This window comes from Chinchilla lanigera, unplaced genomic scaffold (assembly GCF_000276665.1).
Source record: "Chinchilla lanigera isolate Chin_1 unplaced genomic scaffold, ChiLan1.0 scaffold00020, whole genome shotgun sequence".
NCBI classification, from domain to species: domain Eukaryota; kingdom Metazoa; phylum Chordata; class Mammalia; order Rodentia; family Chinchillidae; genus Chinchilla; species Chinchilla lanigera.
The window spans coordinates 10924659-10937323 of NW_004955421.1; the positions used below are offsets into that span (position 1 = coordinate 10924659).

At 37.5% G+C, this 12665-nt stretch overlaps 1 protein-coding gene across 6 annotated transcripts in view; it reads right to left on the bottom strand.

Moving 5' to 3' along the window:
- The window catches only part of Cntn4 (contactin 4), a 661264-nt gene extending 657188 nt beyond the window's left edge, over window positions 1–4076 (bottom strand). For 3 of the 6 annotated variants that reach the window (XM_005383753.2, XM_013513798.1, XM_005383751.2), the window contains exon 1: window positions 4019–4039. The gene's annotated coding sequence lies outside the window, so the exon portion shown is untranslated. Of the gene's footprint in view, window positions 1–4018 lie in introns of all 6 variants that reach the window. The other 3 variants (XM_005383752.2, XM_013513799.1, XM_005383754.2) reach the window with 3 other exon arrangements.
- Between the last annotated feature and the right edge of the window lie 8589 nt (window positions 4077–12665).

A 12665-nucleotide genomic window follows, 5' to 3' on the forward strand; every position in this document is an offset into this window, starting at 1 on the left:
TCTAATGTTATACCCAATATTTAGAACTAAATAACACAAGTTATAATAGAGCAGCAATTATGGAGGGCCTGCTTCCTAGCTGACACCATAGTAATTTGGCAGTTATTCTTCCAAACCCTGAAAATGGCTATTACTATCTTTATTTTATAGCTTTAGGAACCTATAACTTAAACAGGAAGTCAAGGAAGAATTTACAGTAAAAAGACACTTCTGTCTGTCCTTACCACTCAAAATCTTTGCCTGAAACCACGAATGGTGACAATTAACAACTTAATTTGTTCTTTGACCTCAGAGGACAGGTAAATTAGAACACTGAGGAAGACAGTCTACATGAACTTGAATGAAAGAGTATGAATTTTTTTACAGCACTTACTAATCATAGCTTCTGAAAACCCGTATTTCTTTACTTATACCTTGCTGAACTAATTCCACTCCATAAAATCTACCATTAATGGACAGTACAATAGTGTTTGGTATATATTTATGAGTTTCTCCAACTGTCACCACTATCAAATTTCAAAACACTTTCATCATCCTAGAAAAATAGATCTTATGATGACTATCAATCACTTCTCCTCTCCACTGACGTATCTTGTACAATTTTCCCTAGTCTAGACATTTTATATACTTGGAATTCAAATTACAAGTTACCTTCTGTGCAAGGGCTCCTATCAGTTGTAATATTTTCATGATTTATCCATCTTTTAGCTTGAAAAGGTACCTTATTTCATAAAGTTGATGTCTAATAAAGGATGAAAATTATTTGCTCCAATCCAGAGAGAGTTGTAACTATCTTTGTGTACTTTAGTTGAATTTTATGGTATTAACAAAGCAAACTAACATGACACAAGCTCATTAAGAATATTTTTGTCACTAATGATCTCTCAGAGAGGTTAGCTTACCTGTTCAAATATTAAAGCAGGAAATCAAGTACAAAGCTTTGAACGCAAAGACACAAGTTATTTTCATCTAGATGACATGAAACCTCTGAAACTACAATATCCTTGTTTCACATTTACAGTCTAGCTAAGAATCCGCATTTCATCAATCCATGTAACTTCCAGTGGCTAAGGATACCTAGATGAAATGCAATTTGGGACAGAATTGGTAGCAAATGACATGGCGTGACACTTCCAGGAGTCATGGAAGGGCAAGGGTTGATGGGTTAAGTCCTCTTGCCATCTGAGAATACAGGCCCAGGATAGAAAAATACTCTGATTTTTTTCTCTTTCTGCAGAACTGGGACTTGAACCCAGGGATCTATGACCTATACCCTTAACCTTTTAATAAGCTTTTTAAAGACAGAGTCTCACTAACTTTCCCTGCCTGGCCTTGAACTTGTGATTCTCTTTCCTCAGCCTTCAAGGAACCTGTAAAGAACCCTTCCATGTAAAAGCTCCTTTTGTCTAAACATTGACAAAAAGTTTAATTTTGTTTTTCTTTCTGGAATTAAAAGTTTAAAAGTACAAATATGTATATCAAGTAACTTTGTGGTTTGCATTGGCTCATAGGGAATTTTACAACAAGCAGGTACCCAAATGCTGTTTTTATAGAAGGAGGATCAGCAAAATTTGAGAGAACCTGGAATCCTCCTTTTCAGTCTTAATTCTGGAAATGTCGAACAACTTAAACTTTAAGACACTGGAATGACAAAAGGGAAGATGACATTAAATATTGCATCCTTCTAATGGTTCATTACTGAAGACATCCTTTGTGCATGTACTGCTAGGTGCTTGGAATACTAAGATAAGTTAGATAGTGGGACCTCTGTCTTCAGAAATCTATAGTGGGAGAGTAAGACAATCATGCAATCGTGTACACTGGGATCACTATTTTACTTATATTGCACTGACATTGGAGGGATAAAAAGCAGCCTATCGCAGAGAAGGTGAGCCAGAGAAGTGTTACTGGAAGGAGTTTTCAAGTGGCAATAAAAATTGCTGATCAAAGATGGCTGACATAGTAGGGGAAGGAGGACAGATTATCATAGGAAGAAAAGATAGCACTGGGAATAGGTACAGTATTTAATTAATTTAAATAATTTTAGGTAGGAAGAACCTATTTTAGGAGGTGGGACAAGTAGGGAAACAAAGCTAAAGTAGACAGGTAAGCAAGGTGGAATAATCCTCAACTGTTTGAAGCTGTGTTAAAAATGCTCACAATCAATCTAAAAAAAAGGAGGAAAAATGAAAGATACATTGATGGCTGTGGTGACCTGATCAAATGTAGGAAGTGATGGAGGAATATCACACTTACTTCTCTGTGCGGGATGGATGAACAGGCAAGCCTTAAAAAGGTAGAAACAGAAAAGTTAATGACTTAGAATCTATCAGTAGTTATAATGTTGCACCATGCAAAGAAGTCTGGACAATCCAAGCAGAACATGATGCACAGACCTATATGTTGACCCCAGATCCACCAACATACCCAATCAGGATAGTGCGAGTTCCAAATCAGAAGACCTGAAAGGTTGCCCTCGTGAACCCAGGAGAAGTAATGGATGTTTATTGTTCTTCTCCATTGAATCTTAGGGCGAGTTGTTACTGAGAAAGAGCTAATCAGTTAAAAATTTTACTCAGTGTTGGCCTATGAAAAATATCTAAGGAATCAAGTAAAATAAATGTTTTTCTACATTTCTTGAGAGTTTAAAAAAATCTGAGAATCAAGAGTTTTTGGAAACTATGAACGTGATCTTATTTTGGAAAAGGGTCTTTGCAGATGTAATTAAATTAAGATGCCATCATCTTGGATTACCATGGGCCCTAATTTAGTGATCAGTATCTTTATAAGGAGGTGGAAATTTGGGCAGGGGCAGATACACACACACACACACACACACACACACACACACACACACACACACACACACAGGCCACATGAAGATATAGCCAGAGATTTGAGAGATGTATCTACAAGCCACAGAACACCAACATTTAAAGCTAGAAGAATCAAGGAAAGCAAGCTCTCAGTACAGCCAACCTGACCCTTGGATTTGGTCTGGGATTTGGTACTGTTAACATTCACAACTGTGACAGAATACATTTTTTTTGTTTTAAGCACCCTAGTTTCAGGTACCTTGTCAGATTAGTGGGAGAAAACTGGCACAAACACCAATTTTACTTTTCCAGAAATGTGTTTTATTAAGAAACCAATTTACGGGGCTGGGGATTTAGCTCAGCGGCAAAAGCTCCTGCCTGGCAAGAGCAAGGTCGTGAGTTCGGTTCCCAGTACCGGAGAAAAAAAAAAAAAAAAAAAAAAAAAAAGAAACCAATTTACATACATTATAGATGGTGAGTTATATTTGTCACATTTTATTCATTTAACACCTAAATATTCCTATACTTTAGTTAATATTGAGTTAATATTTGTGTTTATTTCACTGTTAAAGCATATTCCTTGAAAGTATTCAGCAAAAGTTGAACAATCTGAGGTTGGGGATTTAGCTCAGCGGCACAGCATCTGCCTGGCAAGCACAAGTTCATGAGTTCGATTACCAGCACTGGAAAAAAACAAAAACAAAAACAAAAAACAAACAAAAAGTTGAACAATCTTTATTCTCAGTACTCTTTTTGTGGTTTTTTTTTTTTTTTTGGTTGTTGTTCTTGTTGTTTGAGAGAGGGTCTTATTATGTAGTTCAGGTTGACCTTGAACTCAACAGTGAGCCTCCTGCGTCAGTCTCCAGAGTGCTGGAATTATAGGTATGCACCATGACACCAGCTCTAGTATTCTTTTTATCATGTCAAATTGTAAAATTTTTGGATTATCAAATTAACCTAAGTCCCAGAAAACATACCTCAATTATCTCCCTCAGAGAATCTGGAATGCTCTTCATTTCCTAATTTCAGGCATTACTTTGTGTAACTTTACTCCATTCATTTCCTTAAGTATTCATAAATACATAAAATGGTCTCATGGTTCCACTCTGAAAGGCAAGGGTCTCTATGTTCCTATAGCAACTAAGGATGCTAATCAAAGGTGAAGTACAAGTAAAGAAAATCTTCCCTTCTGGGAAGCTTACCTTTTAGGGCAGCCCAAGAAGCCACATTCTGTGGAGTTTCTGTATGTCAACAATTCCTAAAATAAAAGCAGGAATGCATGTGAATTGATTTTTCAAGACAGGCTTACAAGTAGTTTGTAAGTATAATTTTCCCACTCGAAAATTAAGTTATGAAGAAATGAAAATTAGATACAATTGGTATGGACTTCTGCCTAGATTAGGAGACAGGATTCCATTGTCCATTTTGTCCCACACGAGCTCAGTGGCTGTTGGTCAGTCCGTTCACCATACTCTCGCCTTATGTTGTTAGTGCAAGGGTGCCAGTCAAGTAGTTAGAGTGTAACTAGTTAGTTTGCAGTTTAATCAGTTTATTGGCTGTGGAGTTTCAGGCAATCAACTAAGCTTTGATTAAACTGTACGTGAGTTTGAACTTTTGGGGTCTCCATCAGGTTCTTAGTTCTGGTCCACGTATGCTTACAAAATTTTATATTTAACATGAGTGTATTCTGGTTTATATTTAAATATGGTTTATATTTAAATATGGAATAATTAATTGGAATAGAAATTATACATTTTCTTGACTAGCCATAAATACATCATCACTTCTTAAGTATGCCTTCTACTGGTTAGCAAAATAGTTCATTTCCATAGTAAATTCCTCACTACCAGTATTAGTAAGATTAGTGATATTAGCACCCAAAAGGAAAGGATCAGACACAAATACTTCATATCATTCATATCTTTATTTTTCTTTTCCTATCCTCTTACTTATTCCAAAAATACAACTTTCTACAAGTGATTTTGACAAATGTAAAAAAGTGTTTTTATGGACTGGGCAAAGTAGCATACTCTATTCAAGTTAACTGTGAACCACAAATATGTCACCATCTGTTTTATTTTAATAAGGCCTATTATGAGCTGTAGATGCATTGGCTACAAGAGTAGTGCTATGGCTGATACATTGTGTCATCTTGGGAAGTCTAGAGGTTTGGCTAAGTGACTCAGCAGTTCCACATCCCAGTGTGTAAAGGACATGCCCTTCCTGCTCTAGGATGTTGTTCATTGTGTCAATGTGAAAAGTTTAGAAGGTGAACTATGTGATTCAGCAGGGTGCCAGTGTGCTTACTTTGTATTCACCCTGAGCCTGTGCAAGAGGAGGGCATGGAGATTATGTGAGTGTTACACGCCCCCTGGGTAGGAGTAACCCCTTACAATATAAGGGAAGGAAAGAGGCTTGCCAGCTCTGCCAATCCTCCCTTTGCTCTTGTTGCTTTGCTGTCTTCTGAGGCCATGAACTGTTGCCCTCTGCCACGTGCCACTCTGCCTTAGAGCCAGCTGAGTATGGACTGGAACCTCTACAAACTGTAAGCTAAATAAACATTGCCTTCCTTAACTTGGGAGTTGGGTATTTTGTCTCTGCAAGGAGAGAAAAGTAACCAAGAAAACTAGTATGTATCTTAACACTTGCTTTTATGTTTCCTGATTCAAGGACAGCCATTGTACAGCTACAGCTGTAATTACAACTCTGGAACCATTCACAGCTATTAGCAGCAGCTATCAGTAAAAGCAATAACTGAGGTAAAACATCCTAAAATATTGATCAAAATGCTGTGTTTTCTTTTTTAGATTTTACTAGGAACTTGTCACATGTATGTGTGTGTATATATATATGTATTTTTTTCCTTTTAAAGACTGAAGGTAAAGATCACATTTATCCCATGTAGCAGAATGATAAATACTTATCTGAAAACTTAAAGTATATTTTTATTTCAGTAAAATGTTTCTTTTGCTTCAATGCCCAAGTTGCCTGGGATGGGATATTTGTTCAAATACTTACTGGCCACATGATTTTGAATAATTCTTCTATTGATGTAAGCCTCAATTTTACATCAAATTAGTGACAATAACATTATTAATCCTTAAAGAATTATTTTAATTTCTAAACTTATAGTTAAATACAAAAATGTAGATTAGGCATTCAGTTTACACTAGTTAAACTATTATCCCCTAATAGAGTAGAAATAATGGTAAGATACTGCCACACTTGGATATTCTCAAGAATGGTGACTGTATATACAAACAGCAAAGTCCTCACCTTGAAGAAACACAACTTCTCAAACACTTACTCATTATAGAAAACGTTACTAGATTCACTTCTTTGATTTCTATAATTGCTTGCACAGGGAACCTTGGCCAAAAGAACTTACCTGTTGGATGGGCCAATATGTCAAGAATGTATTTAGGTAATTAGCTGCCATGGAACTAGAGAATGGAATCTGGAAGGAAAGTAGGAAAAGTACCTTTTCTCTGCCATGCCCTTCCACCATGAAATTTCTGCCTTAGAGTCAGCTGACCATGGGCTGAAACCTTTCACATCATGAGCTAAAATAGATCTCTCTGATTTTAAGTAGCAAGAGTCCAGTATTTTGCTCAGCAATAGGAATAATAACCGGTACAGGAAGGACGTAAGTATGTATGCTACCTTAGGCTTCAGTTTTAGGTTGCAGTCTCATACAACCAGGGCTAAACAGGTGCTCCTAAAATGTGCTGACTATATGAATGGTTCCAAAACAAAAGTCTAAGATAAAGTAAGGCATATGCTTTAAATCCACAGTGTATTTCATGCTTTAAATCCACAGTGCATTTTCACGACTGCTCTTTAAAAGAAATTTACAATAATGTTTACGTTAGTGTTCAGAAGTTTCTGAATCTGTCTTACCTCCCTGAACTTCTCTTAGTGAATAGGAATTGTTTATTTGTACCTCTTATTAGAAGAAAAGTAATCCAGCTAAAACTCCCCATCTCGGATGTGCCAGCATGAGGAAAGATGAATCAAGTAGACAGCCACTTTCATTCCCTCAAAGTTACGGTTAAACTTCAGTTATAGATTTTATTATAAACTATAAAAAATCAAGTATGAAAACAGATGCGAAACTTCCATATACATAAATGATTAAATGGATGAATCTCCCTCTACTCAGAATGATTTGTTCTAAGAATTTTTCACAAATAAGTTGTTGCCAACATAAATGCACTAGTTATATTTCAATACAGACCCACAAATACCTGCAGAGATTCTCACCTAAAAGTAAACAGGAAGGCAAAGCAGCTCGCAAGGCCTATGCCAAAAAATAATTTTATTCCGGGGGGCAAAATGTCCCCCTATCTAGACCCTTTCCAAATAGCTCAGAACCAAAAAGTGTATTGTTGTTTAGTCAAAAAAATTTGTAAGTGAAAGGTAAAATAATCAAGACAATTCTAATGAATATGTTCAAAAACCATCTGTGACACCTCTAAGGCTTCTACTTTGCACAGACACAACATGCAAGGTCAGGAGGGAGGAAAAAGTGATCTCTTTACTTTGCACGTTGATGTGAGACATATACTTATAAGAAAATAAGATCACCATCAGTTACAATTCTTCCACCATTGTGCTTGATCACTCTCTGTTGTATGCCTTTAAACAGGCAGCGGAGAAAACAGACTTTAAAGACAGATTTGAAGCTAAGCTTTATGTTTCAACGGCTTCAAGAACTCAAGCAAGCAATGAAATGGCTTAAAATCCGTTGCCTCAACTACAAAACTGGACCAATAGTAACTGCCTTGAAAGCTTCTTGTAAAGATAAAATAATATGATATATGAAAATAATCTAGACTACAGCAACTATTCAATAATTATACCTATTATTATTAACATAATTACGTGAATGGATTGCATGACATGAAAGCAAAGATCTGTCACTCAATAACCATTCATACTCTAAAAGACACTGTACTTAAAGGTCCTTTCTTTATATTGAGCCTATGTTGTCTAAGTCATTGATGGCATTTTCTATCACTGAATCAGCAGGCATTTCTCACAGTTATTTACTTCCTTCACAGGTAGTTAAAACCCAACCTGAATACTCTGTGGGAGATAAAGGTCATGCAGACATTAAAATTCCCATGTTTATTTCTAGAATTTTCATTAGTTTTGCCTGACATAATTTAGTTTTTAACATCAGGGCTGTTAAACTAGTACTATGCAAGAAATTACATTCCAATGCATTTTTCATTGAAAAGTAAATGTATTTGTAATCGTGCTGTCTAGCTACAAGCAAATGGTCATCTGATTCTTTTATCATTATCACACCAAATAGTAACAACCACAGAGATCACTAATGGGTCCTCCCACATATGCACACAAAGTAAATAACAATACAACATGATACATAACAGGCTTTATGGTTATTAAGAGATAATCACATCCTTGAGACTTTCACTGGGCACAATAAGTGGTACCATTAGAATATGATTATTTCTCGATAACAAGGGTCCCTGCAGTTTTCACAAAGTGAGAGAAAAGTCATTACCATAGGGAAAATGTGTATTTATTTTACTGAAACATAAAGCTGACAATTTATGCTAATAAGCAGTGGCTCTCCTTGAGGTGACAGTATCACACAGTATAGGAGGTCTCCTATCAAGGTCACACAGGTTCAATCACCTTGAAGAGTGTGACTTGAAGAACCTTTTACTGCAAGAATAATTTCTGGAGTTTCTGACCAAAAGGTAAAAAGGGATAGAAGAAGCCTAAAGTCACAGAGACCTATAGATCTCTTTAACACAGGGAGGGCCTGATCATAGCAATGGAAATTACCTTGCTCATCACTTGGTTAGAATCTTGAGATTCTGAGCTTCACAAGTTCTCCTGATGTAACATAATTAGTGCAGCTCATTTGAGAGGCTAGAGTCATGCTCTAATCTACATGAGGTCCCAGGACAACCAAATAAAGTCATCAAAACAGGGAATTAGAAGTCAGAGACCAGGAGAATTAACTTCATGAATCTTTGGCACCACCAATAGAGGATAGAAAAAAATCTTACTCTCAGGACAAGGAGTTTTACTTAAGAGTTTTAATAAGACAATGTGTCTCATCTAAAATAACTCACAACAATGGCATTTTCTGATCTCAATACAGAAAAAAAAAGACAAAATTTATCCTTTTAGAGTTTTGGAATCAAGAAAATAGATAAAAACTCCTCTGAGTTACTACAACTAAAGAAAATATAAATGTGAAAAGAAGCATATAAAACACAGATCCAGAATTTACACTCTCAACTATTAACTCATAGCCTTCTTTCTTCTTAGATTAAGTGAAATTAGCCATATAAAACATTTGGACACCATCACCCTATAGTTACAATTTGTCATTTATTCTTTATTTTGTGTTTCTTCAATTGGCTACACAAAAATGTAGGTCCCGTTTTCCCTCTGCACTGGTTAATAATCCAGTACAAGCACTTATAGGAAATAGTCAATACTAAATATCCAATATATTTTGTCAAATATTAATACTGACACCACCTAAAGTCTGAGCATAAACCAACCTAAATTCCTTAAATAGCACAGCACTTCAGTTGGTTTTCAGAAAAAGCCTCCAGAATCCTCTGAAGGACATTTGAAGCTAGCATTTCAAGACTGGACATGTGCAGAAGCAGCCTGCTAGACCAGATGATGGCCTTTCAATATCACAAGAGGAAGAGTGACTCTTTACATCTGTGCAAAAGAACCCGAGAACTACTCTTTTCTTGCCATCTAATCAGAAGCAGCTTCTACCCTCTCCCTTCCTATACACTAGTCTCCCCTACTACCTGAAAGGGGACAGGGATCTGAGCCTACAGCTTCTGGATTCCTCATTGGTTGACAACACCATTAAGTATGTTTTCCTTTTTCTAAAAACTCAGGGTGTTATAGTATTGGTTTCTATGCACTTGGGCAATGAGACTCCATAAAGTATGAGTACTAAAATTATGTGCAGATATTACTTACATAAACCTTAAGTGGAGGGAAAAGATACAATTTGTCAAATACTATACCAGAGATATTTGACTTTATTTGCAAGAGGTAGTATTATTCCAGAAAAATATACAGTAACCATATTATAGTATTAATGGACTGCACACAGCATCATGACCCATATAATACCGCCATCCAAAATACTCTCTTCAAATATTTGGATAAGTATCATCAGTGGTAAGTCCTTATAATAATAAACAACCAAAAATTCTACTGCTCTAAATCAGTGATCATCAGGGTACAATTTTTGGTCGCCTAGAAATTTTCTTTTTCTTTGAGACAGCATCTTGCTAATTTTCCCAGGGTGATTTCAAACTCATGATCTTCCTGCCTCAGCCTCCCACGTACTGAGACTACAGGTGTGCACAACTGCACTGGGCCTCGAGATATTTTTGACCTTCCTAGTTGGGGAGCATATGAAGTATATTCATGGTATGTCTTAGTTGGGATGATTTGTATTACCAGGTGGCCACTACTACAAAACAGTAATTAGAAAACTATCTCATCTGAATTTTAGTCCTAGGAATAGAAAAATAAAATAATTTTCTTTAAAATAAGCTTATATAGAAATACAGTTGTTTGGGTCTCTTCAATTTCCATTAAGAAAAATTGTTGAATTTGACTAACTGCAATTCTGTCTCTTCCATTGGGAAGTCATATAGGAAATGTCAATGTGTTGGCAATCTGCAAAACCAGAAAATGAAATTTTCCAAGGTTTACCATTATTACAAAAAACTGGCACAATTATAATGACAACCTGTCACTCTACATTTCCAAGTCATATATTATGCCACTTTTTGACATGCCGCAATTGTTTAATGTGTCATATAATGTCACAGTGTAAAAACATATCGGACATTTAGAATTTCCTATAAGTGCCTGTCACTTATTTGACTATTACCAATGTAGGGGAAAAACAGAAGCTACATTTCTGTGCACCAAATGGAACAGAGGCAAAATAGAGAATAAATATCCAAACTAAACACAGAATGATTGAAGACAAATATTTTCATAAGGTTAATTTCTAAGAAGAGACATAGCATGCAGTTAGTAGTGGAGAGTGTACAGTCTGGGTCTTGAAACTCCAATCTCTGCTTTCTAACTGAGTGGTCTCAATTACATCTTCTACTGCCCAGGTGACCTAGCTAAATGGTCCCTCAACCTAATCTTGCTTACGTTGGAGGAAAGGTTCCCATAAGCCGGAGGCCCAACACTTCAGGTGGGCTTGAGAAAAAATGCTGGATCCAAAATGTTTGCCTGAATGACCACCAGACTCTATTATCATTATAACTCCACCTATAAGGTATGTGACACTTCTCAGGGCCATCACTGTTGAGGACTGTCCTGATAACCAATGACTTGAAAGAACCATAAAAGAAAAGATTGAATTCCTCGACAATCTACACCTATTCCCAGAAAAGACATGAATATTCCTCCCTTTATTTAACCAATCCCTGCCTCATTTTTTAGCCCTGCATCAATAGCCTCCCAGCTCTAAGAGAATGAGAAAGTCACTGTGACTTTCACGGACACCTTCTGCAATGCTCAATTTGGAGCTCAGTCTCAGTTACTGGTTCAGTGTTTCTGAGAGGTAAAAGAACCTAGCTGGGGCCAAAAAACTTGGAAACAAATTGATAACCATATTATGCCTTAGTTTTGTCCTTTATAAATGGAGGTATGGACCTTGTTTTCCTCTTGATTTATAATGAGGAGCATATATTACTTCTTCTTCCTGTTTCCTAGTTACAGCTACTAAAACCCCTGTAATTTCCAAACTTCTGGGCATTGTTGTATGCTAATGAGATGGATGCTGACTGCGGCTCCTAGACAGCCTCAGGACTGGGGATATTTGCCAAAGGAAACAACCCTGTGATTTGAGGGTAGGAATTTTCAACTCCACCCCATTCCAAGGAGAAAAAAGGGGCTGAAGGTTGCATTGATCCCTGTAGTGGATTGATAACTGGTGGTCAACTTATAACCCCCAATGAACTGAGTAAGTATGGTGCTGGGTGTGAGAGGCCCACCTGAGGACTGTTGCCAACAGCATAAAGGCAGACCTGGAGAATAAGGAGGCTGTTGGGAGCTGAGAGAGGCTGTGGAGAGCTGGCTTTCCTGGTGAACTTGGCTGTTTTCACCCTCCAAGGAGCTCCGGACCTCGCTGGCACTGAGAATGGCTTCATTTCACTTTGGAGAGCTCTGGTCCTCACTTTGAGCATCGCTTCCTGGTTCAGGAGGGGAAGATGGTGCACTGCCAGCCTCCTGGAAAAGCTTGCTGCATTGGCTTCCCTGATGGGAACTCAGCCATGCTGATCATTGGAGGAGCTCGGGACCTCACTGTTGTGGATGATGGCTGTGGTACCTTTTGGGGGAGCTCTGGTTCTTCTGAGCATCACTTCCTGGCTCCAGTGCAGATCCCTCATCCTGCCAGCACAGGTCCTTCATCCTGCTGGCACAGACTTTGTCGATTCCACCACTGACCTTTGGGCCTTCCCAGCAGATCCGTGAAACAGGCCTGCATGAGACGTTGTCATGGGCTCTGGGCCTCCAGTTGGATTCGTGGGAGGCATTGTTATGAGCTCTAGGTAATCAGCTGGACTCATGTAGGACACTGTTGTGGGATCCAGGCCCTCAGCTGGATTCCTTGGTCTTAGTGTGTGGACAGATTTCCTGCACTCTTTTGTATACTGTTCTTTGGGTGACTATTATAAATAATCATATGAAGTATGTGTCCTGTATTATATTGTTCCCCTTGCAAAATAAGCCCCTAACCAACACAATCCCCAGTGGCCAAGGACTGAAGGATCCTTCACAAATCTACAAAAGTTCTGG